Source organism: Triticum aestivum, chromosome 1D (assembly GCF_018294505.1).
Source record: "Triticum aestivum cultivar Chinese Spring chromosome 1D, IWGSC CS RefSeq v2.1, whole genome shotgun sequence".
In the NCBI taxonomy this organism is placed as follows: Eukaryota; Viridiplantae; Streptophyta; class Magnoliopsida; order Poales; family Poaceae; genus Triticum; species Triticum aestivum.
In genome coordinates, this window is record NC_057796.1 from 311792896 (window position 1) to 311807200 (window position 14305).

The following is a 14305-nucleotide window of genomic DNA, read 5'->3' on the forward strand; positions in this document are numbered from 1 at the left end:
TCCTCACGTGGATATGGAATCTCTGCCATGCTTGGGTCAGTCCTCAGTGTTCTCTATGACGCTGGACTGTTAAATTTCTGCACTGACATATGTGATTGGAATGAAGAGCTAATTCTTCAATTTTATGCAACTCTGCACATCACCGGCAACTCTGAAGATGTGAATTCATGGGTGCTGGACTGGATGTTTGAAAATACTCACTACAAAGCACCAACTACTAAATTGCTTCGTGCTTTGCCTCTCAGTCCTCCCCTTGAAGGTGCTTGTTGCGTCTACAATGAACCTGAGCTTACAGATCACTATATGCAAGTGCTGATGAAGCCTTTGAAGCCAGGTCAGGCCCCAAGAACAAAATTCCTTGTGAAGGAATTGTTGTATGTGCCTCGGACTGTCTATCGCATTCTGACGAAGACATTGAGTCCAATCAAGGGCCACGACTCAAATGAAGAAGTCGTTGGCATCATGAAGAATCTACTTTTCAATATCATTCATGGCATTCCCATCAACTTCCATGATTTCTTCATGAGGACTCTGGCTAATGTCGCCATGTCACCATTTGAGTTGAAGCCTTATGCACCTTGGATTATGAGATTCATCAGGACAAGGTCTTCACTCAACTACAAAGCTGATACACTGAACCATTGCAGCTACTTGCCCCCGATTGAAGTCCTCAAACGGACATTTTCCTCAGCTGATGAAAAGGGCAAGGCTACCGCTGTAATTGATGAAGGCATTCGTCCATTGGATGGTCAATTTCGTAAGGCTGCATCCTACTCCACCAATGATGACTCTGCCGCCAACGCACCCAAGCAAAATCCTCAAGGCACAGCACCCAGGGTGATGACTGACCGTGAGCTTCTCCTCAGTCTTCACCAGAAGGTTGATCGCAATCACAAATGGGTCAAACGTCAGTTTGGTTCAATTCTTCACAACATGACTGCTACCCACAATGCAGTGAAGAAAAACCATTACTACCTTCATGAAACCCTCAACCGCACCTGGGCTGTTCTGTCGCACATATATGGTGAAGAAGATCTGAAGAAAATGGGTCTCAAGGAAGATCTTGACTGGGCTCCACCTCCTCCGAAGAAGTACAAGAAGGTCAAGGTTCCTTCCTTGGTGGCCAACTCCTATTCTTCATCACGTGACACTGATGAACATGAAGACTTGGACGACACTGCGGCAGGCCCTACTACAACAATCGACCCCAACAACGCTGACGCTCCTTCATCACCTTGATATTCTTCAGGGGCGTTAGTCCTCATTTTCGACCCTTTTGGTCATTTGATGACAAAGGGGGAGAGATTTGAGTTAGTCTTCAAGCGGGTCTATCTTATGGGTGTTTTTTCTAAAGTTACAACTCTCGTTCTTCTGATGACTTTGTTGGATCGAGTTGTAAACCTAAACTCTATGGTGGCCTGATACTTTTGTTGTTTCTTCTGCATGCTTATTCCTCATTAATGTTATTGCACGCATGCTGAATTACATCAGTTACCATATTTCACCATGCATTTCAAATTCTTCATATATTATGTCAAATGCATGTATGAATTACAAGATATAGGGGGAGATCTCCATGATTCAACTCTTCAAGTGTGCATTGCTTCAAAAGCAAATTCCTCACTATGCACATCTTCAGGGGGAGTTCTTCTATATCTTGCAATCAAATTCCTCAATATCAGTATGTACACGTCATATGTTTATCCCCGTTGAAAACTTAACCTATATTGTCATCAATCACCAAAAAGGGGGAGATTGTAAGTGCATCTAGTGCCCCTTAGTGATTTTGGTGTATTGAAGACTTATAGGTTAAGGGACTAATGCGTTTGTGAGTGTACACAGATCTATAAGTCTATGAGGAGTTTGATAATTACAGAGAAAGTTGACCCCTAAAAATGAAGCTCTTCGACTAAAGACTTTGGATTTCTGAAGACTTTCTGAAGACTTTGAAAGTGAAGAAATTGGTGTGACCTTGAAGACTTGGTATTCATTTGAGGAATATGAAGCGTGAAGACTTTTGTTTTCGTAGTTTCATTTTCTCTTTCTTGAGTCATAGGAAACACCGTACTGTTAAAGGGGGTCGAGGAAATACTAAGGAAAAACTTCCATGTGATGCTCAACTCAAAATCCTACACCTACCAATCCCTTAGAGTGAAGCCATTGGAAATCTCATACAATTCAGTCATATTCTTCAGTGACAGAGACAAAGTTATTCTGGTCTCTGAGGAATTTTTTCTGACTGAGGTGTTAGGAATTCGCCAGTGCGGATTGCCTACACAGTGAGGAACATGATAGCCCTGAGGAATTTGATACTCAAATTTCTGACCGTTGTTGTGCTATGCGGCAGCTGTCCCAAAATATCTACCCACCTAACGGTCATATCATTGAAGGGCATTTATGTCTTATCATGTCGGGTTGCTCCCTAGGCTATAAATAGCCGCCCCCTACAACCACTAGCTGGTTGGCTGCTCCGAGAGAAACTGACACTTGGCATTTGAGAGCATCCCATCCTCCGAGGACTTTGAGCAAAAATCATCGAGTGAGGAAAACCCAAACCCAAACACCTACAAACCCAAAGTGATTGAGCATCACTGAAGGGATTGATCCTACGTGGATCCGACGCTTGTTACCTTTGAAGACTGTGCTTCTTCCAGACGGTTAGGCGTCATGGTCTAGAGCATCCAAGAGGAAATTGTGGATCACCGAGTGACCGAGTTTGTGAAGGTTCGGAAGTCACCTGAAGACTTACCACGAGTGATTGGGCGAGGTCTGTGTGACCTTAGCTCAAGGAGAATACGGTGAGGACTAGGTGTCCTGGACTGTGTGTTCAGGACTGGGTGTCCGGGACTGTGTGTCCTCAGGTTTAAATACCTAGCCGCTCCAACCAGATGTACAACTGAGACAACAGTTGGAACTGGTCTACCAAATCATTGTCTTCACCAAGCTTACTGGTTCTATTTCCTCAACTCTTTCATTTCCTCATAACTGTGTTGTGCGCTTGTTCATATCTGTGTTTTAAGACTTTGACTGAAGACTTTCTCAATTTCCTCAGTTCAATTTCTTCAGTCTGTTTGTCTTCATCCTGTGTTATCATGTGTTTACGCTTTCTGTACTCTGTGCTTGTCTTCATTTCATCATGATGACTATGCTTGTGTTCTGCTATGCATACTTTTGAGTACTTATTCCGCTGCAAGTAGTTCTTCGCTAAGGAATTTCGTCACCCACAAATTCCTCAGTGAAGAATTCATAAAAATAGCCTATTCACCCCCCTCTAGTCGATATAATGCACTTCCAATACGCGGCTTAATGAGGCCGCTTTGTGCTTTGGCTGCAATAGCCACAGTAGGCTCCTCTGTACGGAGGGAGCGTTCCGTAATTCCGTTTATCATGATGACGCCACGTGGACCGGGCATCTTAAGCTTTGAATAGGCGTAGTGTGGGACCGCATTAAAACAAGCAAAAGCGGTCTGTCCGAGCAGTGCATGGTAGCCACTGCAGAATGGGACAATATCGAAGATCAAGTCTTCGCTTCGAAAGTTGTTCGGCGAACCGAAGACGACTTCCAATATAACTGAGCCCGTGCTGTGAGCTTCTACACCATGTATTACTCCCTTGAAGGTAGTTGTGGTGGGCTTGATTCTCGAAGGATCAATGCCCATCTTGCGGACAATGTCTTGGTAGAGTAGATTGAGGCTACTGCCGCTGTCCATAAGGACTCTCGTGAGATGGAACCCGTCGATAATTGGGTCGAGGACCAGAGCTGCCGAACCTCCATGACAGATACTGGTTGGGTGGTCCCTGCGATCAAAAGTGATCGGGCAGACCGCCCATGAGTTAAATTTTGGGGCGACCGGCTCTATAGCATAGACATCCCGTAGTGCGCGCTTGCGCTCCCTTTTAGGGATGTGCGTCACGTATATCATGTTTACTGTTTTACTTCAGGGGGAAATTGCTTCTGTCCCCCGGTGTTCGGTTGGCGAGTCTCTTCGTCATCGCTGTTGCTGGGCGGCCCCTTCTCCTTGTGTTCGACATTGAGCTTGCCGGCCTGTTTAAAGACCCAACAGCTTCTGTTGGTATGATTGGCTTGTTTATCGGGGGTGCCATGGATCTGGCAGGGTCGGTCCAGTATCTTATCTAGACTGGATGGTCTGTCTCTGTTTGCCTTGAATGGCTTCTTCCGTTGACCGGATTTGGAGCCGCTGAATCCAGCATTGACCGCCGTGTCTTGCGTTCCTTCATTATTATTTTGATGCTTGTGTTTATTGCGTCGTGGCTTGCCGTTGCCGTCCCGGGCTTCGGAAGTGCCCGGATCACTGGCTCTATTGCTTCTACGAGCCAGCCAGCTATCTTCTCCTGCACAAAAATGGGTCATTAGCGCGGTGAGGGCTGCCATAGATTTCGGTTTTTCCTGGCCGAGGTGGCGGGCGAGCCACTCATCTCGAACGCTATGGTTAAAGGCCGCGAGGGCTTCGGCATCCGGACAATCGACAATTTGGTTCTTTTTAATTAAGAACCTAGTCCAGAGCTTCCTGGCTGACTCTCTGGTCTGTTGAACTGTGTGACTTAAGTCGTCGGCATCCGGAGGTCGGACGTATGTACCTTGGAAGTTGTTGCGGAAGGCGTCTTCCAGGTCCTCCCAACTGCCAATGGAATTTTCAGGCAGGCTGTTCAACCAGTGCCGAGCTGGTCCCTTGAGTTTTAGCGGGAGGTATTTGATGGCATGAAGATCATCACCGCGGGCCATATGGCTATGGAGAAGAAAATCCTCAATCCATACCGCGGGGTCTGTTGTCCCATCATATGATTCAATGTTCACGGGTTTAAACCCTTCTGGGAATTCATGCTCCATTACTTCATCAATGAAGCAAAGGGGGTGTGCGGCGCCTCTATATCGGGCAAAGTCGTGACGTAGCTCGAATGGAGTCCGTCTGCGGTTTTCGGCCCGGCCGTGGTTATGTTTGTCACGTCCGGCTAGATAGCCGTCGTCGCGCGTCGGGGCACGCCCCCGCGATCCGTAGATTGATCTGGTCTGACCTACTCTATTGTCCAGGTCCTGCCGCAGATCATATGTATAACCCCGAGCTGTTATGTCTCTGCCTTTATGGCGAGGTAGTATGGGCTGGTGTTCGGCTTGAGTTGCCGCTTTGTCCCGGCCATGCGGTGGTCGGTCATCCGCATTACGCGCTGATGGTATGGGCTCCAGCGCCTCGTCATCGAGTTGAGGTAAAAATTTGCGCTTCAGGTAACTTTTGGCTGGGCGCTCGAGGCCGTATTCCTCGGCTACCAGGACATTAGTCCACCTATCGTTGAGCAGATCTTGATCAGCTTGAAGCTGCTGCTGCTTCTTTTTCAGGCTCCTTGCAGTGGCAATTAGCCGGTGCTTAAAGCGCTCCTGCTCGAGAGGTTCCTCAGGTACGATGAAGTCTTCATCACCGAGGCTCACCTCATCCTCGAAGAGTGGGAGATAATTACTGTCCTCCGAGTCTTTGTTTACGGCCTGTTCATCAGGGCTAACTTGCCCATCTTCCCGATCGTCCTGTTCGGAAGTTGGCTCGACGGGGTCTTCTTTGTCTTCGGCATCGTTTGGAGTGTTGTGGTCTCCTGTGCCGGTATTGCTGTCTTTTCCACGACATGATTTAGAGCGGCGCCGCTGACGTTGGCGCTTTGGCTGTATCTCAGGAGGTTTATCCTTGACTGGATCTTCTTTGTCATCATCGTTAGCTTCTTTGGGTGTGTCCACCATGTACACGTCGTACGAGGATGTGGCCGTCCAGCGTCCGGTAAACGGCGGGTTTTGGGCCTGCTCTTCTCCGGCATCGTCGTCTATACCGTCGATGTCTTCGGAGCCGTAATCGAGCATGTTAGTTAAGTCCTCGACAGTGGCTATGAAATGGGTGGAGGGTGGGACGTAAAATTCCCTGCTCTCAGCCCCTAGTCCGGGCTGGGCGTAGTTCGGATGTTGCTCCTCTGTAATGACAAGGGATCTCATTAAGTCTAGAGCCTCGCTTAAAGGCGAGGATTGGCCAGGGAGAAGAGAGTCAGTGGAGTACGGCAGGAGGGAGACTCCTTGGCCGAACTCGCGTGATGTTGACTCCGAGGGTTCGGAACCGGTGTCCGGAGAAGAATCTGGCTCAATGATGGTTGCCAGCGACACCACTTCCCCTGGCTCTCCCGTAATGGGCTTAGCATCCGCAGATAGTCCGGCGGGCTCAAGAAGCCCGTCTTTGGACCTGGCGATACGCTCCAGATCTAAAGCCAGAGCGGAGGTTGGGGTCGCGAATCCTTGGAAGATCAAGTCTCCTCGGATATCAGCGACATAGTCCAGATTTACAAAACTAATCTAGTGACCTGGGGCGTAGCTGTCGATCTGCTCTATACGGCCAAGCGAGTTGGCCCGTAGTACAAAGCCGCCGAACACAAAGATCTGGTCGGGGAGAAAAACTTCCCCCAGGGCATCATTGTTGTAGTCTTGTAGATGATTGATGGAGCCATCGAACCTTCTGACGACGACGCAGCGGAACTCTCAATGAAAGCACCAATGTCGGTGCCAAAACCGGCGGATCTCGGGTAGGGGGTCCCGAACTGTGCGTCTAAGGTCGATGGTAATGGGAGACAGGGGACACGATGTTTACCCAGGTTCGGGCCCTCTCTATGGAGGTAACACCCTACTTCCTGCTTGATTGATCTTGATGAGTATGAGTATTACAAGAGTTGATCTACCACGAGATCGTAATGGCTAAAACCCTAGAAGTCTAGCCTGTATGATTGTGATTGCCTCTACGGACTAAACCCTCCTGTTTATATAGACACCGGAGGGGACTAGGGTCGTACAAAGTCGGTTACCGAGAAAGGAATCTTCATATCCGAATGCCAAGCTTGCCATCCACGCAAAGGAGAGTCCCATCCGGACACGGGAGAGAGTCTTTTGTCTTGTATCTTCATGGCCCATCAGTCTGGCCCACGTCACACAGGCCGGACGCCCGAGGACCCCTTAATCCAGGACTCCCTCAGTACCATTCGTGGGAGATCACCGTTTGCGGGTCTTCGCTGTTCGCGGGATATCTGTGATGCGAGGAGGAGACGCCCGAGGAGATCGACTACACGCATCACCAACTCTTCTTCCGCTGCGGTGACTGTGTGTCTAGTGATAAATCTGATCCCGTGATCTATGTCCAGCAGCATGATCTTGGGTGTGCGATAGAAATTTTTTATTTAGCGCTAACGTAGCGTACCGCATGTTCCTACACTTGTTTTGGAGGGCCCCTTTGGGGGGCAGCCCCTCTTGGTGGAAACATGTTGGGAAGGGGTGACCCCCTCGGGGGCAGGCCCCCTTATGTGGCAAGTGTTGGGAAGGGGTCCCCTTTAGGGGGGCTTGTTGGGGCAAGCTCCCCCTTTTGTGGGGGTATGTTGGTGGGGGGCCTTTTGGGCAGCCACCTCCTTGTCTCCCCCACCTATTCTTCTCCTATAAATTGAGGAGGAAGGGAGCCATCCAAACTCCACTCCAAGGCATGCACTACTACATCGGTGACATCGTATGTGTGCAACCCGGTAGAGAGATTGTACATTCGATCTTTTGTTCGAGGGAGAAAATTCTCACGGTTCGGACGTTGTAAATCCTAGCTGCGAGAATCTCCGACGATCGTCGCCAACTCTTATCCATCCTAGCTACAAGAATCTACTACAAGTTGGTAACAATCATATCAAACCTTGTATGCATCTTCATATATGGTGGTCCTAGGCTGGTGTGTAGGATCGTAATTTTTTGAATTCTACTGCGTATCCCTACATTTATCTCCTCGGAGCCCGAACCTAGGTAAAATCCCTTGTCTTGTTACCGTCGCATCTAGGCTGCTAGCTCAGGACCCCCTACCCGAGATCTACCAGAATCGACTTCGTCACTCGTCCCCTCCCCTTATCATCCATGTCGAACTTCGGGAGCGCAACATGCGGCGGTGAGTCCGACAGCGATGACCTAGTCGACTGGGAGTAGCTGCTGCGCAAGGCGTGGGCAGACGACGAGAAGCTCGTTGTCCGCATCGCGATGTGCCATTGCAACTGGACTGTGGTAGAAGTGGAAGCTCTTGCTCTGCGCCCCCCTCCCAAGTTGCCTAGCGACGCAGTGTGGACGACGACGTCGGCCCGTCGTCTCCACCGCAAGAATTCCAACGCGCTCTAGCTCGCCATCGAGCAGTCGAAGCGCAAGGCAGCGGTGGATGCGGCGGCCAAAGCCAAGGCGTCCCGGCTGGCGAAGGAGCAGGCGCACGCGATCCCTTGGTTGGCCGGCATCATCTCCTCCAACAACTCTGGGGGCTCCGACAACAACGCCCATCTCACTGATGACGCCTACATGGAGGGCTACGGCCACATCGGTGACTAAAAGGGAAGGGACTGGCGCGAAAGTGGTGATGTCATGGTGCCCTTCTCTGTCTTTGTTTTAGTTTTCAATTGATTTAGTTTTATCTATGTTCGTATGCCAGCGATGAACTAAAGCTTTTGGTCCCATGAACTGTGTTTGTATGCCCTTATGGAATTTAGTTTGAATTGTGTCCATCTATGTATGTCTATGTCCGTATGATGATCAATGTAGTTTCTCACGTTGCATGGATATCATAGTTTTGAGGGGCCGGATTTGAGGTATTCGGTTGTGGGCACGGCCATCTGAGTGTTGAGCGTTCATTGTTCACGGATGCGTCCGCAGACGTTTAAAGGGCTAGATTTGCTATGTCCGACTGTAGATGTTCTTACCTCTCGAGCCTCTTGTAGCTAGCCAGGATGTAAATCTGTTTGAAGCTGCTTTCAAAAAATAAACTAACATTTATCTGGTGAATTATTGTACGTGCAAAGTGCGGCGTACAAGGGATATACAAGGAGATATCCTATGGTGTATGCTCTTTACGGATGATGTGGTGCTAGTTGACGATAGTCGGACGGGGGTAAATAGGAAGTTAGAGTTATGGAGACAAACCTTGGAATCGAAAGGGTTTAGGCTTAGTAGAATTAAAACCGGGTACATGATGTGCGGTTTTGGTACTACTAGGTGTGAGGAGGAGGAGGTTAGCCTTGATGGCCAGGTGGTTCCCCAGAAGGACACCTTTCGGTATTTGGGGTCAATGCTGCAGGGGGATGGGGGTATTGATGAATATGTGACCCATCGAATCAAAGCCGGATGGATGAAGCGGCGCCAAGCTTCTGGTATTCTCTGTGACAAGAGAGTGCCACAAAAGCTAAAAGGCAAGTTCTACAGGACGGCGGTTCGACCCGCAATGTTGTATGGCGCTGAGTGTTGGCCGACTAAAAGGCGACATGTTCAACAGTTAGGTGTGGCGGAGATGCGTATGTTGAGATGGATGTGTGGCCACACGAGGAAGGATCGAGTCCGAAATGATGATATACGAGATAGAGTTGGGGTAGCACCAATTGAAGAGAAGCTTGCCCAACATCGTCTGAGATGGTTTGGGCATATTCAGCGCAGGCCTCCAGAAGCTCCAGTGCATAGCGGACGGCTAAAGCGTGCGGAGAATGTCAAGAGAGGGCGGGGTAGACCGAATTTGACATGGGAGGAGTCCGTTAAGAGAGACCTGAAGGTTTGGAGTATCACCAAAGAGCTAGTTATGGACAGAGATGCGTGGAAGCTTGCTATCCATGTGTCAGAGCCATGAGTTGGTTGCGAGATCTTATGGGTTTCACCTCTAGCCTATCCCAACTTGTTTGGGACTAAAGGTTTTGTTGTTGTTGTTTGCAAAGTGCGGCGTACATTTCAAGTACTAGCTAGGCGCTAAACTATCGATGGGGGCATTTTGTTTACTTCCTTTCTAACAGCTGGTTGTAGAAAAGAACATCACACCCACACTAGTAGAAAACTGGGCTTTGGTCACAGGGCAATATTCACATTAGTCCCAGTTCAGTCACGAACCGGGACTAATGTGAGCATTGGTCCCGGTTCGTGCGGCCAGGGGCCTGCCGGGCCTCGTGGGGGCATTGGTCCCGGTTCGTCCGGACCCGTTGGTCCCGGTTGGTGGGACAAACCGGGACCAATGGGCCACGCTCCTGGCCCACCACCCTTTAGTCCCGGTTCCTACCACAAACCGGGACTAAAGGGCTGGTCCTAGTTGCGGCCAGTGTTTAGTCCCACCTCGCCAACCGAAGGGCGCTCACACCAGTTTATAAGTCCGTCCCTCTATGCCTTGTTGAGCTTCTCTTAAAGTGAAAATAGATGCCCTTATACAGGGAATTTCACCTAAATTCACAGTAAATTTCATAGAAATTTACTATGAATTTAGGTTTAATTTTCTCTATAAGCGCATCTATGTTCATTTTTTTATATTTATAAAATAAATAAACCTTAATAAAATAAATAAAACTAAATAAACCTTAATAAAATAAAATAAAATAAACTATAGTAACTACAATAAATAAACCTTAATAAATTAAGTAAAAATAGCAGCAGTAAAATAAATAAAAATAGCAGCAGTAAAATAAATAAAAATAATTGAAGTAAAATACATAAGTAATTAGAAATAAAATAAATAAGTTTTTTGTTGTAAGTAGAAACAAAACAAAACAAATAAAGCAAAAGAGAAAAAAAAACACGAGCCATCAACTCCATAACCGCCATATCTGGGATAGAGAAGGGCGATCCCTTGGAGTGGGATTCACATACAGTTGCCCGTAACATCTACCATTCGAGCCTAGCAGGTGGAACTCGGATCTGTCAACAGTGTCAAAGCGGCAAATAGCAGGCGGAGGAGAAGCCACCGATGTCATGTGTAGATCCCTTCTAGGTCTTGCGGATCGTGCTATTACAGCAATTTGGTTGGTTGATCCCAAAAAAAAGGAATTTGGTTGGTTTTCTTGAAGCCCTAGCTTGTTGTGCCATCCTATTCTCTCAATGCAATTTAGCAAATGCTACTACAGTACAGTAAAGGGCACAAAGAAAAAGCACGCAGTGAAGGAAAATACCTCCATATCAAAGCTGCTACTTATCTTGTTGGTTATCAGGATGTGGATATGTAGAATTTTCTCTAGCCACGGCAACAGACATGCATTCATCGAGGGGGTTCACTACAGAACAAAATAAATGCTGACGTTAGTTGTTGAGGGTACGTTTGACATCCCTGAGAGACTAGATAATGAAAAGATGAATCGTCAAACCTGGATGAACAAAGACTCTACCAAGTGGATGAATCTGATGGCCTGTCCTCCCTTGAAGATCATGCGTCCTCCCTTGAAGGCGCCACCAGGGCCATGGACGCCTCATACACCGCCGCCGACGTGTTGTAGTGATGAGGTATCGTGCAGGATCTGACACAGGATCACCTTCAGGCAAGATGAATAGGTCTTCAGGGGCACGACGGCAGCGGCGGCGCCATGGCCGGGACTGGTGACGACGGCGGCGGCGAGTGAGCGGGAGGGTGGCGGCGGCTGCGTGCGAGTGGGAGGCCGGAGGATCACCACTCATTGTTGGGGCGCTGCCCGCTGGACCCTCCAACCCTCGGGTTTGGAAATACAGGCCCAGAAGGGCTAGAGGGCTCAACGGGCAGTGCGCCAAAGTTAGGCCCAGAAGCCTGCTATAGAGAGGAGTTTGAGACAGCAGCCGCAGCGGGGCTTATAAACCACTCCGAGCCCCTCTCAACTAGCGAGGTGGGACTAAACTTTTGGCCGCGACGCGGGCAGCAAGAGGCCTTTGGTCCCGGTTGGTGCCACCAACTGGGACTAAAGGGGGCATTGGTCCCGGTTCGTGGCACCAACCGGGACCAAAGGCCTTTAGTCCCGGTTGGTGCCACCAACCGGGACCAATGAGTTCCCTATATATACCCCATCGCCACAGCAGAGCACTCCAGAGTGCTCTGTTTTTTCTGGCCGGCGAGGGGAGGGCATTTGGGTGCTCTAGCTCACCTCCTATGCACATGAGGTGTTCGATGAAATGTTTGAGCCACACTAGTTAATCTTTGTCCTCTCGAAACTCGACCTCCGAGCTCCATTTTCCCCGAGATTTGTCTAGGTTTAGCGGTCCGTCACGTCCCGTCCCCGTCTTCACCGCCGTCGATCGCCCGCGCCGATCTCGTCGCCAGCACCACCGTGGTGAGCCTCTTGTTCTTATCTTCTTTCTGAAAGGAAAAAATTCTTACTTTAGATAGTTACTTGTCTAATTTTGTTACTTTTATTATTCCTTCTTATTACATAGTGCGATGGCTTTGGTATCCGCCCCCGTCGGCCCTCGTCCTGTCTATGATTCGGATGTGGTATATATTATCTTTTTATAACTATTTGGTTCATTTATTGTTTATGACAAATATACCGACCAACGTGACATAGATTTTATTTATCTAGGAGGTGGTTGAACCGGAAATTCTAACCGACCCTGTTGTCGAGAGGTTAAATTTAGTTGAAGAAGAAAACAATTACTTGAAGGAAAAAATAAAAAAATTGAGGAGGAGAAGATGATATTGGAGTTGCATGTTGCGGATGTCGTCGATGATCACAAGATCAAGATGGATGCAATGCGCTTGAAGATTAGAAAGATTAGAAAATATGCCATTCATACCGAGGCTTGGTATCATTATGCCGTTGGATCAATTGTTACCTTGGTTGCGATTATGATCGCATTTGTTTTCGCATTGAAATGTTTTACATAGTTTCAATGTATGGTTTAATTAATTAGATGCTCTGGAGAGCTATATACATGTTGTTAGATGAGAACTATGTATGTACTTTGGTTCTAATGTGATGATGAACTTCTATTAATTTGGTCACTTAATTTTCTATTCATGATGTTCTGTAATGGTTTTTGACACACTTAATTATATATAATGCACGCAGATGAACCGGCAATGGATGTACGGTGACAGACACACCTCCGAGTACATTAAGGGCGTGCATGATTTTCTCGAAGTGGCTGAGGCAAACAAGCAGAATGGTTTTATGTGTTGTCCATGCCCTATATGTGGGAATACGAAGTCTTACTCTGACCGAAAAATCCTTCACACCCACCTGCTTTACAAGGGTTTCATGCCACACTATAATGTTTGGACGAGGCATGGAGAAATAAGGGTTATGATGGAAGACGGCGAAGAAGAAGAGGACGATGACAACTATGTGCCCCCTGAATACGGTGATGCTGCAACGGGGGAAGCTGCTGAAGATCAAGAGGAACCAGACGATGTGCCCAATGATGCTGCAAGGGGGGAAGCTGCTGAAGATCAAGAGGAACCAGTGCCCGATGATGATGATCTCCGCCGGGTCATAGTCGATGCAAGGATGCAATGCGAAAGTCAAAAGGAGAAGCTGAAGTTCGATCGCATGTTAGAGGTGTTGGGGAACGTAGTAATTTCAAAAAAAATCCTACGCACACGCAAGATCATGGTGATGCATAGCAACGAGAGGGGAGAGTGTTGTCCACGTACCCTCGTAGACCGACAGTGGAAGCGTTATCACAACGCGGTTGATGTAGTCGTACGTCTTCACGATCCGACCGATCAAGTACCGAACGTACGGCACCTCCGAGTTCTACACACGTTCAGCTCGATGACGTCCCTCGAACTCCGATCCAGCCGAGTGTTGAGGGAGAGTTTCGTCAGCACGACGGCGTGGTGACGATGATGATGTTACACCGACGCAGGGCTTCGCCTAAGCTCCGCAACGGTATTATCGAGGTGTAATATGGTGGAGGGGGGCACCGCACACGGCTAATAGATCTCAAGGATCAATTGTTGTGTCTCTGGGGTGCCCCTGCCCCCGTATATAAAGGAGCAAGGGGGAGGCAGCCAGCCAAGGGGAGAGGCGCGCCAAAGGGGGGAGTCCTACTCCCACCGGGAGTAGGACTCCTCCTTTCCTTGTGGGAGTAGGAGAAGGGAAGGGGGAAGGAGAAAGAAGGAAGGGGGCGCCCCCCTTCCCTAGTCCAATTCGGACCAGATCATGGGGAGGGGTGCGGCCACCCTTTGGGGTCTTTCTCTCCTTTCCCGTATGGCCCATTAAGGCCCAATACGAATTCTCGTAACTCTCCGGTACTCCGAAAAATAGCCGAATCACTCGGAACCTTTCCGAAGTCCGAATATAGTCGTCCAATATATCGATCTTTACGTCTCGGCCATTTCGAGACTCCTCGTCATGTCCCTGATCTCATCCGGGACTCCGAAATCCTTCGGTACATCAAAACATATAAACACATAATATAACTGTCATCGTAACTTTAAGCGTGCGGACCCTACGGGTTCGAGAACTATGTAGACATGACCGAGACACGTCTCCGGTCAATAACCAATAGCGGGACCTGGATGCCCATATTGGCTCCCACATATTCTACGAA